Consider the following 14,876-nt stretch of genomic DNA (forward strand, 5'->3'; position numbering starts at 1 on the left):
TTACAAGGGAAGAAACTGAACGTATAAGAGAAATGTTCAAAGGATTGTTGTTATATATTATTCATGGATGTAATTTTCAGGGAAATATCAACACAAGATATTGTATAAATAAAATAATGGATTATCTTGAAATTAAACCTGAACTTAGGATAAAATATAGAGTTTCTAAAAAAGCCAATAATAAATTAAATAACCTGAAATGAGAGCGAGAGAAGAACCTTCAGAGTTTAGGCTTTATTCCATTTGATTGGAGCCGCTTCTGTGGGCACACCGGGGAATACAGGTTCAGCTAGGAGTACATAAGCAGTAACGTATACATGTGTGATTAATCATTGCAGACTAAATCCGCGTAAGCACGGAGTTCGATATAATCTCCATTCTCACCAGTCAATGAGCACCTTCAGTTAACGAGCATCAAGTGGACAGCCGATGTCAATAGCAATGCCCCGGGGACAATCACTCGTGCCGCAGAGACCTCCCCTTATACGCGAGACGCACAACATGTGATCCCGCGTCATGTCCCTCAATTCACGTTAATTCACCACATTCTCCCCACCTTTAAAATGTAACTAGGGGCCCATCTTACACACCATGATTGCTTTAGCACTATAGGAGTATACATTTCAAGCAACGCGGACTAATAGATCTACAGAAGCATACATGCCAAGCAGTGATTATTTTGAGTTGTAGGAGCATGGAAATGAGCATCGATATATGATATAATGGGCATATAGGAGCATGAGCAGCGAGAATGCCGATAATCCCCTTTACAGATTGAGTCGTCGAGGGGGCCTTATTCGTCGACCTCTCCGGGAGTAAACGGCAGTTTCACTTGAGGGAGACTCCCCATCCTCTTGGTGAGCCTCGACTTGTGCCGGGGATGACTCCTCGATCGCTCTCGGGTGGAACGCGGCAGCCCCGCCGCCTGGCGGAGTTCCTGGGGGGGAAATGTCAGAAGGAGGAGTGCCAGAAGGTGGTGTACCGGCGGGAGGAGTACCTGAGGGAGCCAGATGGCGAACCGACACAGTGGTCTCCCTGCCATCCGGGAGCCTGACATGAGCATACTCTGGATTAGTGTCAATGAGTTCGACCCCCTCCACCAGCGGTTCATACTTGCTTTGTCGTACCGGGCGTTTCATGAACACTGTACCGGGGTGGGTCAGCCAGTTGGGCACCGTTTGACCGTCAACATAACGTCGTTGGTGAGTAAACATACGTTCGTGAGGAGTGGCATTTGTGGACGTGCAGAGCAAAGAGCGTATGGAATTCAGAGCGTCAGGAAGAGTAACCTCCCATCGCTCGGGGCCCAGTCCTCTCGATTTCAGCGCCAGAGTTACGGCTTTCCAAATAACTCCATTATACCTTTCCACCTGCCCGTTTCCCTGTGGGTTGTAACCCGTCGTTCGACTAGTTGCTATGCCGTGCTCTAATAGGAATTGTTTTAGCCCGGCCGACATGAAACACGGCCCTCTATCTGAATGTATGTACGAAGGTCTCCCAAACATAGCGAAAAGGTCAGAGAGACATTTTACGACAGTGCCCGAGGTCATATCCGAGCACGGAAACGCGAAAGGGAACCTTGAATATTCATCAACAACGGTGAATATGTATCTGTTGTCTGTTTCGGTCGGTAGGGGCCCTTTGAAGTCGATGTTTAGTCTCTCGAAGGGGGAAGTAGCCTTGATCAGTCTGCCAGATGCCGCGCCATAGAATCTGGGTTTTAGTTCAGCACAAACAGGGCATGAAGCATTCATTTGTTTAATATCTTCAACAGAATAGGGAAGATTTTGTCTGCGTACGAAATGTGCCATCCTGGTTACCCCTGGGTGGCACAGAGACACATGGAGGTCTTGCAAAGCCTGACTGATTGTTGCCGAACTGTAGACCCGGGAGAAGGTATCTGCAGCAGGGTTTTCTTTCCCGGGCCGGTAAACAATGTCGTATCTGTAGCAAGCTAGGTCTATCCGCCATCTCATAATTTTTTCATTCTTAATTTTCCCGTTATTTTTCCCATCAAACATGAAAGCCACGGATCGTTGGTCCGTAACGAGCGTGAAGTGGTTTCCCAGTAAATAATGTCTCCATTTCCGCAGCGCTTCAACGATGGCGTACGCTTCCTTCTCTATCGCTGAGTGTCTCTGCTCGCTTCTAGAGAGAGTTCTCGAGAAGAACGCGACCGGCCGCCCAGACTGATTAAGTGTAGCAGCTATGGCGTGATTTGAAGCGTCGGTCTCCACCACGGAAGGGCACCGAGCTGTCGATCGATAAAACCACGGACTTACTGATATCATCCTTGAGATTGTGGAAAGCTCTTACGACAGCGGCATCTGGTGGAAAGTTTTTGCAATGCACTAGGGGATGTATTTTCTCGGAGTATTGCGAAATCCATCTTGCATAGTAAGCGAACATCCCGATCACCCGGCGCATTGTTTGCAAGTCCTGAGGTGGTGGAAGCTCACGGAGCGGGCGCATCGCTCAGGATCAGGCTTAATTGTGCCGTCGGCTATTGTGTAGCCGAGAAGGTCAATTGACCTTGCCGAGAATACGCATTTCTCGTAGTTGAGAGTCAGATTATATTTTCTAGCAATGCTCAAGAATCTGTCCAGATTCCTATCATGTTCCCTCTGATCCCTACCGCACACTGTGACATTATCCACGTAAACAAAAGTGTCTTCGAGGTTTTCATCTGAGATGATGTCGTCCATAACCCGTTGGAAGCAAGCTACTCCATTCGTGACACCGAATGGTATCCTTCTGAACTGGTAGAGGCGCCGCCCTGCCTGGAATGCAGTGTAAGGTTTGTCTTCCTCTCGGATGGGAATTTGATGATAGGCGCTTCGCAAGTCGATGGTACTGAATACCTTATAATTGGCCACGCGTTCGACCATCTCATCTATGCGCGGCAGGGGGTAGGCGTCGAGTTGGGTGAAGCGATTGACCGTTTGGGAATAATCGACAACCATCCGTTTCTTATGGTTCTGACTGCTGGTTACTAACACCTGTGCGCGCCATGGCGAATCGCTCGGTTCTATAATTCCCTCCTCCAGTAATCGCTTGGTTTCCGAAGTGATGAAATTCATGTCAGCAGTGGTATATCGCCGCGATTTGATCGCTATCGGTTTGCAGACCGGCGACAAGTTAGTGAACAGCTGGGGGGACGTCACCTCCGCGCTGGTCAACGCATTTAAAATTAGACGAGGCTTGCTTCCTCCAAAGGGTATTTCGACGCTCGTGTGCTGCTTGAGGACATTATGACCCAGAATTACGTCTGCGCACAAATCACGAAGCACCAGCACCTTTACATCCCGATGCGTGTACCCTTTTACGTCCAATTCAACATTGCAGTACCCTCGTACGCGGGATTGTAGTGAGGTGGCGGCCATGCATACCGTATTGTCAGTCGGGTGGATTACCCATTTCCTGCCCTTCACTAGCGAGCTGTTGACGAAACTTTCAGAGCTACCGGTATCAATCAGTGCCTCAGCCATATGCCCGTTAATTCGTACGTTGATGATAGCCTTGGATAGATTCCCGGGAGGCTGCAGTCAATTTATTTTGCGAGTAGAGAGCCGCAGAAGTGGGTTTATTTCTCCTTAGAGTAGATTTACATACCCTGGCATAATGCCCTTTCTTGTCGCAACCATGCATGTGGCATCTCTGGCGGGACATTTTTGACGAGGATCCCTTTTGTACCCACAAAAGAAGCATTTACCAACCGGAGCAGTTGCTGAGGAGTTTGACGAGCTCTGGGTATCCGGCTCCTCGGGTGTTTCTCCATCCCCTATGTCTGGCTGTGTCTGTGCCAGTGGGGTTCTTGGGTTCCCATCGTAGCAGCGTTCATGAGCAGCATCGGTGTCCCAAATGACTCAGATTGCTGCTGAGCCGTATCCATCGCCGAGCCTGATCGACTACCTTGTCAAGAGTGGGTTGCGCTTTCTCTGTGTAAGCGTTGCCGTATGTGGGCTGATCTGAGTCCTTGGATGAATGCCTCCCGGGTCGCCCTTTCGGTGTTCCTCGGCGCTTACCGCCCGGAAGCTGCCGTCTTTTCCCAGCTGATTCAGAGCTTGCAGGAACTGATCGATTGTCTCCCCGGCTGCTTGCTTGCGTGTGTTGAGAAGATGTCGTATGTATACCTCGTTCTTGGGCTTCACGTAGAGCGCTTTCAGCACCTCGATCGCTGCTTCGTAAGTGTCGCACCCCGAGAAGAGCCTGTACACGCTGGGCGAGACATGATTCACGAGAGCGGCAAATTTGTCAGCTCCCTCCGCGATGATGGTCAGATAGTGTGAGAAGGAACAGAACCAATGTGACCATTTCATTTCTGCGTCAGTCGCGTTCGGGTCTGCGTCGAACCTCTCTGGTTTGTAGATCTTGTCCATCTTTGGTTGAGAGAGCCGAGAAAATTAAATGGAATAAATTGAAATGAGAGCGAGAGAAGAACCTTCAGAGTTTAGGCTTTATTCCATTTGATTGGAGCCGCTTCTGTGGGCACACCGGGGAATACAGGTTCAGCTAGGAGTACATAAGCAGTAACGTATACATGTGCAGTTAACCATTGCAGACAATCCGCGTAAGCACGGAGTTCGATATAATCTCCATTCTCACCAGTCAATGAGCACCTTCAGTTAACGAGCATCAAGTGGACAGCCGATGTCAATAGCAATGCCCCGGGGACAATCACTCGTGCCGCAGAGACCTCCCCTTATACGCGAGACGCACAACATGTGATCCCGCGTCATGTCCCTCAATTCACGTTAATTCACCACATAACCTGTTTTCCAAATATATAAATGAATGATTTTTTACCTATTTGGGAAAATAAGATAAAATTTAACAACCATAAAAATCTCCCAAATTCATTAAGATGTCTCATAGTTGGTTCAAGTGGATGTGGAAAAACCTGCTTACTTTTAAAAATGCTCCTCACTCCCAACTTTTTAGATTATGATAATTTAATAATTTTCACAAAGTCGAGTTTTCAACCAGAGCATCAACTACTCTCACAAGGTTTTAATGCTGGTCTTTAAAAAGAAGATATAATCGGTTTATTTAAACGTCAAAAAAACCTAAATGATTATAACATTGAAGATATAATTCAACTATTTTGTGATATACAGAGATGGACAAAGAAATCAAAACCGATAACTTGTATTCTTAGTGACAATACGGATGATATACCGTCTCCTCATGATTTGGTTAAATCAAAAAAGAACCTCGTTATCTTTGATGATTGTGTTAATGAGAGAAACCAAACAGTAATGGACAGCTGCTACACAAGAGGGAGACATTCTTCTTGTAATTGTATTTATCTTAGTCAATCATACTTTCAACTTCCTCGTCATTCCATCAGAAACAATGCTAATACTTTTATTTTATTCAAGTTAAATTCAATAGATATAAACAATTTTTGGAGAGATAATTGTTCTACATTATGTAGTAAAAAGGAATTTGGGGATTATATGAAGGACACGACTGAAAAATATAAATATATTGTTGTGAAACAAGATGAGATATGAAATGATGATTTTCCAATAAATAAATGGATGCGAAAGAAAGAGCAAGAAGATTTGAGGTTTATCAAGAGTTGGTTTCAAAAGTTGTAAAACAACAGGAAGACATAAAGGAGAATCGTGGACAGAAACTAACGGGTGAAGAAGCATTTGAAAGAAACCAAGATAAATTTTTTAAACCACTTTTAAAAACTTCCCAAGAAAAAATTATAGATGTTTCCACAGTTCCCAAAATAGAATATACTCCTAAAAAACTTCAAATGATAAAATATTTCAGTCAAATGACGGAGGAAGAATTAGAGCATATAGGAGAATTAGAATATGATGATGAAGGATTATTTCAACAACTGGAAGAGATTAATCGACCCCCTGATTATATTGTGATTGCTCTTCAAAACAATGAATATTCAGCGGATTCAAAAACCAAAGCAGGACTCATTCCAACAGAACAACCAGCAATATTTCATCTTGTTCAAGAAAAGGTATTGATATTTAATGATGAATTAAAGTTCTTGAGCTCTGCTCATCCCCCTGTTAAACTAACTCCGAGATTAATGTTTCTTCTCACAAAAAATGGAAGACAAGGTTCAATTGTGAGGTATGAATCAAAGTATATTGATAAACCATTGGATTTGAAAAATAATGATGATAGAGTATGTATTGATCTGCTGAACACTCTTAATAATAGGGTTAGTATTTCTGGTAAAAGGAGGAAGAATGAGAAGGAGAAACACATTATTCAGGCTTTTCGTATCCTTGGTTCAAATGTTAGTTTTCTTCCAAATGACCCATCACAATTAGTTAATAGACTGTTATTGTTGGTAGGTAGTAAGAAGGTTTTAATAATTGTTTTGATGAAGCATCAGCCATTTTAGACCAGTTGATGAACATGAAAATAATTAATAAATATCAATATAAAGACATTTTATCTCATATTAAATAAGATGAGAAGCACAATCATTCGTTTTAATTTCACAACAAGCGACCACACATCTTCACCAACAAAAGAATATAAGGCATCTTTATTGTCCATGCAAATTTCTAATACGTAATTTAATATAAACGAGAAAAATGACAAGTTTAGTTGTAATCCGGGAAGTGGATACAAAACGATAACAGTTTCACCCGGTGCATATGAGATTTCTCAAATATCTTCCGAAATTGTTCATCTTATGAAAGAACAGGGTGATGAACCAAAAAAGATTGTGTTAGATATTCAAAAATATACTTCAAAATCAACGATTAAACTTAAAAATAACTACAAGGTTGATTTCACTATTGATAATTCATTTAGAGAGTTCTTGGGTTTCTCCTCAAAAAAGATTGAAACTAATGGGATGTTTTACAATGATAATGTCATTCAAATATCCTCAGGAATAAATTCGGTATTAATTCACTGTGATTTGATTGATGGTGCTTATAATGATGGAATAAAAACAAATACAATATTTTCATTCAGCACATACTCAACCCGAATTGGTTATAAATTCAATATGAAACCCAAAAATTTGGTTTATCTCCCTGTCAGGAAAAACCATACACTGAGTAAATTTTAGGATAAACGTCCAAGATAATCATATGATTTCTTTTTATGGAGAAGTTATATCCATCAGAATTCACCCACGTGAAGTTTTCCAATAAATTTGTACGATGGTTATTGTGAGAAAACATGAGTTGGGAAAATATAAAATAATTACAGGGGATGGGATGTTCCTTTCCGCAGACTACAATGGTGAAGGTATGTATTTTGGTAGAGGATACTATAAACCTAAGAGACAAAGGGGTGTTGGACTTCAATTTAGAGATGGGATAATTGATACTCTAATGGGTATCGGTTCAACTATTCTTAAACATAAAGACCTAATTGGTTCAACTGCTTCTGCTGTGGGAAATGTAGCAGGTGCTGTTAAGAGCATAAAAGATGCCCAAAAGGAATCGCATAAATTAAAAGCAATTAAAGATATTAAGAAAGGCAAAACTCAGTTGTCCCCCCCAAGAAGGACAGAAAATAATTCAAATACTTGGTTCAGGGTTTCAAAAGTTTTAACTTCTTTTTTCCTAAATAAATAAAAGTATGGAAGCAATTGATAGTATCTATGATTTGGATGATACTATTAATTATCATCTCAAACTCCACCAAAAAAGAAGATTACTTCAAGGTAAATGCAATAACTGGAACAGACTGGAATGCAAATGGTACAAAAAGTTTTGAAATAAATAATCAACAAACTTATTTGAATCTATCTGAAAGTTTCTTGTTGTGTAAATTTACATTCACGAAGGTTGGGAATAACTCAAACGCTACACTCGTAAATGATTTCTTCTGGAAAACGTTTGATAGTGTTCGTTTATACATTGGAACACAAGAAGTTGAAGCGGTGGACTATGTCTCTGCTGTATCTGAAATGATGAAATTTACACTATATTCATTCAGTGATAGAATGGGAAAGGGGGCTGTCGAAGGTTTTATTTCTGATATGTCAATGGGAACAAACACAGGCCCTGGATATACTCAAAGGAAAGGCATGTATAATTCCTTATTATATTATAATATATTATAATATTATAATATAAAAATGATGATACAAAAGAAGTTAATAGTTTTACTGTGGCAGTTTCTCTTAAAGGTATATTTGCATTTTGTGATAATGATAAAGTTCTGTATGGTCTTAAAATTAGATTTCAACTACAAAGGAATGATAATGAAAATAGATTACTTTTTGATGTTGCTTGTGCTTTTGGTGATCAGAATAAATTTGTAATTGATGAAATGAGTTAGTGTATTAGTGAATATACTCCTAATCTTAAAACAGGAGAGATGTTGAATAGAAGACAACTCAAAGAAACCACTCAGTGTATCATACGTCAAAAGAAGATGTCAACACGTTAAACTAAACCAAACCACTTACACGTGGAATTTGGGTGTTCTGGAAGGAAAGTCACGATATCTGTGGATCATTTTTTAAAAATCAGATGGTGATACTGCTACAGATAAGAATAATGCATTGAGTGATAATGCTAAGGTGAAACAACTTCGTTTTTCTCAAGATGGAACATTTTATCCATGAGATAGATTGGAAATTAATTGGGAAAAAAATGATTATTCTGAAGCATACAAGTTTTACTAAAACATGTGTGAAAGTAATGGAAATAAAGAACCTATTTTGGATATGACAGCATTTAAAAGTTTGCATACAATCTATGCGTTTGATCTGAGTGCTCAAAAGGAAACTATAAAGTCGAATCGAGTGGATACTTCCCTATACATTGAAAGAGGAGAGAGTGAAGAAGTTGATACATATTGTTTGCTTTTGGAAGAAACAGAATTACAGATTAATACAGATAATGGTGTTATGATTAGTCTCACAAAATTTGTTGTTAAATAAATGAGTGGAAAAGTACCAACTGGGGTATATGTTAATCAAATCAATCTTCATAAACTGTCATCTTGTGTTCAAAATCAAAAGCCTTGTACGATAAACGATAATACAATTCAGACAAAAGGAGCAGTAAGAATTGATGTTTTGCTCACAAGAGAACAGGTTAAAATCTTGAACGATACTGGCTCACTTAAAATTAAAATGACAAAACAAATGTTGAAAAAATATTCAATAAGAGAGATGAGTGGGGGATTTCTCCCATTTCTAATTCCTTTATTTGCTGGTTTAAGTGCGGTTGGAGCATTGACGTGTGGTATTTCAACAGCGGTGAAAACTGCCAACAAAAGGAAGGCTCAACTCCAGGCTCAAAAAGAAATGGAAAGACATAACAAAGAGTTGGAGAAACAAATTCGTGGAAGTGGTGTAATTGTAGCTTTTGCTGAAAAACTTGAAAGTCTGCCTGATAAAGCAAGATTGTTAGTTGGAGATATGCTTTCTTCTATCGCACAAGCAGGTGTAAAATTAACTAAAAGGGGTAATGAATGATATCTTTCTTATCAATAAATGAGCATTGATGAGTGGTTTAAAGAATTTGGAAAGAATACAACATCAAATTTACAACTTGTCAAATATTGTAAGAAATTAACAATTCATAATGTGGTTATTTGTGTGAGAGATTAATTACCGAACGTGCCCAAACATACAAATAATATTATTATGAACTTAGAAGATAATAATGGGAATGGTTCTCATTGGGTTTGTATTTTTAACAGTCAAGACAAATATTATTTTGATTAGTTTTTTTGGTCTTCCACCACCTGTTGAAGTCATAAAATTCTTACAGAATGGTGTTTATTAAAAATTTCAAGATCAATAATTAAATTCCAAGTGTTGTAGTCAATTATGTCCACCTGTGTTATTTCAACTCAACAAAAATAAAATTTTTAATGACATTATTTTTAATCCAATATAAATGACTTATGTTGGGAAAGATGGTTCTATTTTGGTGGATCCCAAGAATTGGATATTAATTTATCAAATTATTTCACAAAGGCACAGGCTGAATGACAGAAATATAGTGTAATAAAAAATATTAATATGAAAAATGCTTATACATTAAAAAATTATCCAAGCCCGACTGACGCGAATGATTTGGTGAGATTAAGTGATTTATAGCAACAACAATATATATATATATATATATATATATATATATATATATATATATATATATATATATATATATATATATATATATATATATATATATATATATATATATATATATATATATATATATATATATATATATATATATATATATATATATATATATATATGTATGTATATATATATATATATGTATATATATATATATGTATGTATATATATATATATATATATATAGCCTGGTGTTGGCGCAGTGGTAAGGGCAGTGGCTTGGGACCCAAGAGGTCCTGAGTTCAAGCCCCGTTGGGACACTGAATTAATATATGTATGTATATATATAATATATATATATATATATATATATCTATATATATATAAATATAAATATATATAAACCAAGTCGAAAACACCAGGGGGTTGACTCAGCCTGCCATCCTTCCGAGGTCGGCGAAATGAGCACCAGTTGTACTGGGCCCGGTGTATGCCCCGGTTAGAATAGGTGTACCATATCCCTGTGTGTCGTAAGAGGCGACCAGGGTTGCGTCAGGAAGGGCATCCGGCGTAAAAACCTATGCCAAATCATTATGCGGACAACAAAACGAATTTCCATACCGGATCGGTCGAGGCCCGGGTTACCAACGACCGCCACCGGTACCGGTGGTCAGCAGGGTACCAGTGGAAATTGTGCTACTGCTGGGCGAAGGAGGAGAAGGAGACGGGGAAGGCGAGTCCGGAGGCAGTGGGAGAGGGGGAAGGGTAGAAGTGTGGAGGTGAGAGTTGGAACTCTGAATATTGGGACGATGACTGGCAAAGGGCGAGAGTTGGCTGATATGATGGAGAGAAGAAAGGTGGACATACTGTGTGTACAAGAGACCAAGTGGATGGGGAGTAAGGCGAGGAGCATTGGAGGTGGTTTCAAACTGTTCTACCATGGTGTGGATGGGAGGAGAAATGGTGTCGGGATAATCCTGAAGGAAGATCATGTCAAGAGGGTATTGGAGGTGAGGAGGGTGTCTGACCGAGTGATGAGTGTGAAGTTGGAAATTGAAGGGGTGATGATGAATGTCATCAGTGCATATGCCCCACATATGGGGTGTGAGATGGAATATAAAGAAGATTTCTGGAGTGAGTTAGATGAAGTGGTGGAGAGTGTATCCAAGGATGAAAGAGTGGTGATTGGAGCAGATTTCAATGGACATGTTGGGGAAGGGAATAAAGAGGATGAGGAGGTGATGGGGAGGTACGGTCTCAACAAGAGAAATGTGGAAGGGCAAATGGTGGTAGAGTTTGCAAAAAGAATGGAAATGGCAGTGGTAAACACGTATTTCAAGAAGAAGGAGGAACACAGGGTGACATACAAGAGTGGAGGTAAGTGCACACAGGTGGATTACATCTTAAGTAGGAGATGCAACCTGAAAGAGATTAGTGACTGTAAGGTTGTGGCAGGGGAGAGTGTAGCTCGACAGCATCGGATTGGTGGTCTGTAGGATGACTTTAGAGGTGAGGTTGAGGAAGAGAGTGAGGGCTGAACCAAGGACCAGATGGTGGAAGCTGAAGGAGGAAGACTGTTGCGTGAAATTTAGGGAGGAGGTGAGACAGGCGCTGGATGGTGGTAAAGATGGGTGGGATGATTGGGCAACGACAGCAGAAGTTGTGAGGGAGATAGCTCGGAAGGTACTTGGTGTGACATCTGGACAGAGGAAGGAAGATAAGGAGACTTGGTGGTGGAATGAGGAAGTACAGGAAAGTATAAGGAAGAAGGGGTTGGCTAAAAAGAAGTGGGATAGTCAGAGAGATGAAGAAAGTCGGCAGGAGTACAAGGAGTGGCGTCGAAAAGCAAAAAGAGAGGTGGCAAAGGCCAAGGCCAAGGAAAAGGCATATGACGAGCTGTATGAGAAGCTGGATACAAAAGAAGGGGAAAAGGATTTATACCGATTGGCAAGACAGAGGGACCGAGCTGGGAAGGATGTGCTGCAGGTTCGGGTGATAAAGGACGCAAATGGGAATGTGCTGACGAGCGAGGAGAGTGTGTTGAGAAGGTGGATGGAGTACTTTGAGGAGCTGATGAATGAAGAAAATGAGAGAGAGAAGGTTGGAAGAGGTGGAGATAGTGAATCTGGAAGTGGGGTGGATCAGTAAGGATGAAGTGAGGACTGCTATGAAGAAGATGAAAAGTGGAAAGGCGGTTGGCCCAGATGGTATACCAGTGGAGGCATGGAAGTGCTTAGGAGAGATGGCAGTGGGGTTGTTAACCAGATTGTTTAATAAAGTCTTGGAAAGTGAGAGGATGCCGGAGGAGTGGAGATTAAGTGTACTGATTCCGATTTTCAAGAATAAGGGTGATGTGCAGAGCTGTGGAAATTACAGAGGGATAAAGTTGTTAAGCCACACCATGAAGTTGTGGGAAAGAGTAGTGGAAGCTCGGTTGAGAGAGAGGTGACGATCTGTGAGCAGCAATATGGGTTTATGCCAGGAAAGAGCACCACTGATGCGATGTTTGCTTTGAGAATGTTGATGGAGAAGTATAGGGAAGGCCAGAAAGAGTTACATTGTGTGTTTGTGGATTTAGAGAAAGCTTATGATAGGGTGTCCTGAGAGGAGTTGTGGCATTGTATGAGGAAGTCGGGAGTGGTGGAGAAGTATGTGAGGATCGTGCAGGATATGTATGAGGACAGTGTGACAGCGGTGAGGTGTGCGGTAGGAATGACGGACCGGTTTAAGGTTAAAGTGGGATTGCACCAAGGATCGACTCTGAGCCCTTTCCTGTTTGCAATGGTGATGGACAGGTTGACGGACGAGATCAGACTGGAGTCTCCATGGACCATGATGTTCGCGGATGACATCATGATCTGTAGGGAGAGTAGGGAGCAGGCTGAATCGAGCCTTGAGAGGTGGAGGTACGCACTGGAGAGAAGGGGAATGTTAGTCAGTAGGAGTAAGACGGAGTACATGTGCGTAAATGAGAGGGAGGGTGGTGGTATGGTGCAGTTGCAAGGAGTTGAGGTGGGGAAGGTGGATTGGTTTAAATACTTGGGATCAACTGTCCAAAGTAACGGAGAGTGTGGGAGAGAAGTGAAAAAGAGTGCAGGCAGGATGGAGTGGGTGGAGAAGAGTTGCAGGAGTGATTTGTGACAGAAGGGTAGCTGCAAGAGTGAAGGGGAAAGTATACAAGACGGTAGTGAGACCAGCTATGTTGTATGGTTTGGAGGCGGTGGCACTAACAAAAGACAGGAAGCGGAGCTGGAGGTGGCAGAGTTAAAGATGCTGCGATTCTCGTTGGGAGTGACGAGGATGGACAGGATAAGAAATGAGTGTATTAGAGGGACAGCGCAGGTAGGACGGTTTGGAGACAAAGTGAGAGAGGCGAGATTGAGATGGTTTGGACATGTGCACAGGAGGGAAACGGAGTATATCGGGAGAAGGATGTTGAAGATGGAGCCGCCAGGCAGGAGGAGAAGAGGAAGGCCAAAGAAGAGGTTCATGGATGCGGTGAGGGCGGACATGCGGGTGGTTGGAGTGTCAATGGAAGATGTGGAGGATAGAGCAAAATGGAGACAGTTGGTCCGCTGTGGCGACCCCTAGCGGGAGCAAGCCGAAAGAGGAAGAAGAAGATATATATATATATATATATATATATATATATATATATATATATATATATATATATATATATATATATATATCTTTAAATAAAACGGCCATGTATTCTAAAGATACAGAAGTGTTGATTTTATCTCCAGGTCATACAGAATTCACAGTTCGAATGAAAATAATTTTTTTTAAAGAAGGGCGTATTGTTTGTATGAGAATAGAACAATGGGGGTATGATATGAATGATTTAGGGTATAATTGGTCATTTAAAATTGACCTTGAAGACCTGGAACGATCAAATCAGTCTCGTAAAGCAGAATATTATCCACTTGGTATCGAGAATGAGTTTTGTGGAAGCACGTTTAGTAAACAACAAATAAAAGAATTTAATAATGGTAAATATAATAATGGTTTTGCCCGAGTTTATATCATGAAAACAGAAAAAAACAGGATTATTTATGATAAGTCAGGGAATACGAAATGATTTAACTTTGAGAAGATGGGGAGGTGTTTTGTGCCATAATATTATTCTGTCATATATTTCTAATACATAAATGACAGCAAGAAGGCTTCAAGAAAATTATCATTTCTGTGTCCAAGCATACCTTCAACAAACGGGTATTCAGTATTTTAATAAATATTTTCTGCAATATAAGAATGAGGTACTTTCAATAAAAGATTGGCTTTACACTGATGTTGAGAAACCGACAACTTTGGATTTAATTAAAATGTTAAATAATGAAAAAAAATAGAGTTAAGAAAACGTAAGGCTCTTTTAGAAATCCAAAATAAATTTTCTTGGTTTCCTGTTGTAAAAAAAAAAATATTTTGGATACAGGAATAACAAGAAATCCCGAGGAATATATGTGGGATATTATATGGGGTGTAATTGATCAAGGATAGTAAGGGATGAGGAAGGAGTTGAAGAAGAGAGAGAAGAGGAGGAAAAGGAGAAGAGAGAGCTGGAGGAGAGGGAGAAGAGAGAGAAGGAGGAAAGAGATAAGAGAGAGAAGGAGGAAAGGAAGAAGGAGGAGAGGGAGGAAAGAGAGAGAATAACTAAATATGAAAATATGGAAACCAGTGAGATTAATAAAAGTTTGGGGCTATTACAGAAAATAAATAAATCTCAACGTACCGAGGAGGAAAACAAAGAATTGACAAGTCTATTAGTGATATTTTCGACAAGACTATTGACATAGTTATCAAGAACAAGATATTGGCTTTG

This window comes from Eptatretus burgeri, chromosome 1 (genome assembly GCF_056783735.1).
Source record: "Eptatretus burgeri isolate ZD-2024b chromosome 1, Ebu_testis_v1, whole genome shotgun sequence".
Taxonomy (NCBI): Eukaryota; Metazoa; Chordata; class Myxini; order Myxiniformes; family Myxinidae; genus Eptatretus; species Eptatretus burgeri.